Here is a 1,923-nt window from a genome sequence, read left to right as displayed (position 1 = left end):
CTATAAATAGGAAGTGATGTAGGATGTTAAAGGGTGTTATTGGTTAGCCGAGAAACCCCCTAATTGGGTTAATTTAATTTGATTTCACTGTTAATTTTTAGGGTTCTTCTTTTGCAATTTTCATTCACTGTTTAGTAGTTTAAATGTTGTGTTGTTCCTGTTAATCATGTGTTGTTCCATCTGTTTTCTCATGTTCTGAGTTCACTGCTGAGGCTCAGATGAAGCTTTAGTGGACTGTTAGATAGTGGAATGCTAGGTTAGAGCCTTAGTGCAGTGTGTTGATTGAGCAATGGGAAGAGATTGATGCTCATAGTGCCTGTGATTGATTGTTCTGTCAAAAGACAGTCAATGCTAGGGGCAAACTAGTGAGAAAATTAGTTTTCCTCCCATTCTAGATGTATGCATAGGATTTTCAACTCAACCTAGGATCACATTGTTTGGCTAGGACACAAGGGTGGATTCAAAGCCTTAGCTTAACCCACATTTTGTTTTCACAGTCACTTGCAACTTAACTGTTTTTTTTTTTTGCACTTCACATTTTGCTGTGCACTGAAGTCAGTGCACTGTCACCCCTGCCCTTGGCTTAGGCCTTGGTTCCATTGTTCTCTGCTTGTAGTTTCATTGTTCTGTCACCTTCTCATAATACTTTTGTGCTGTTTGCTTTTGCCATTGTAAATTTTCATCCTTTTGCCCTGTGTTGCTTCCATGTATATACCATTGTCACTTTTTCTTTGTACCTGTCATTGTAAATGCCATCCTTGGCCCTGTGTGATTTAGTGCCCTGTCTGCCTAGAGCCTGCTTTACCTTGTCTGCCTGCACAGCTCCTGCTCTCCCTTTCCCTGCTAAGCACCTGCCCTTTGCACTGCTGCTGCTACTACTTGTTGTTGCTGTTGCTGCTGCTGTGCACTGCTTCTGCTGATGCTGTGCACTGCTTCTGCTACTGCTGAAGCCCAGATTCATTACAAAAGCCCACTGTGGACTTAATCAAATCCCAGGTGAAAAGCTAAATCCCAATTCACAGTCACTGTTAGCCCAAGGCCCAGTGCAATTCAAAAGACCAAAAGCCCATAAGTTCACAGTCAATCCAAACCCACTGAGCCCAAAACCATTTCATTGTTACAAAAACCCTCTAAGCCCAAAGCACAATTAGAAGCCCAATAGAAAATTTAGAGCCCAAATAGCTAGAAACTCCAAACACACCCAGTCTCTGTGGATCGACCCGTACTTGCACGAGCTACAACTGACGACCGTGCACTTGCGGTATTACTGTAGGCCCGCGTTTTCATTTCGCTTAATTTTCACACATTTCCGGGCCCACCAAGTTTTTTGGCGCCGCTGCCGGGGATTGGTGCTTTGTTTTTCTTGTAGTTTTATTAGATATTTTTGCATTTTACTGCATAGCATTTGCATCTGCTTCACTTCATTTGCTGTTGGACCTGCTGTTCTGAACCTGTTTTTCCTCTGCTGGGACGCCACCAAGGAAAAGAAACAAAGCCCAACTGGGTTTTTGCAACAATATCAGAGCAGCTGGGTTGTGCTTAAAAGGTAACCCATTTAAGAGAACCCGAATTGTGGGCTTCCAATTTTTAATTGTGGGCTTGTAATATTAAAGCCAATTTTTGGGCTTTTTATTTTCTGTTGGGTTTGTAATTAATTTTTGTGGGCTTGTTTGTTTAATTTGTGGGCTTGTATTTAATTTTTGTGAGCTTGTTTAATTTGGACTTGTATTTTGTATTCTGGGTTTTTAAACCCAGCTGAGCTTGTAACCGATCACGCTAGGTTAACTCGTTAGTGGGCCGAGTACCCAAATTCTAGGCCGAGATTTTGGACTCAGTTTCACCAAACGTTTTCAAACTAGCTGAGCCAAAGCAAACACAAAACCAACAGTGGGCTTGCTCCCATTCAAAAACCAAATTTTATTT

This window comes from Papaver somniferum, chromosome 1, assembly GCF_003573695.1.
Source record: "Papaver somniferum cultivar HN1 chromosome 1, ASM357369v1, whole genome shotgun sequence".
In the NCBI taxonomy this organism is placed as follows: Eukaryota; Viridiplantae; Streptophyta; class Magnoliopsida; order Ranunculales; family Papaveraceae; genus Papaver; species Papaver somniferum.
This window is presented reverse-complemented; position numbering follows the sequence as displayed.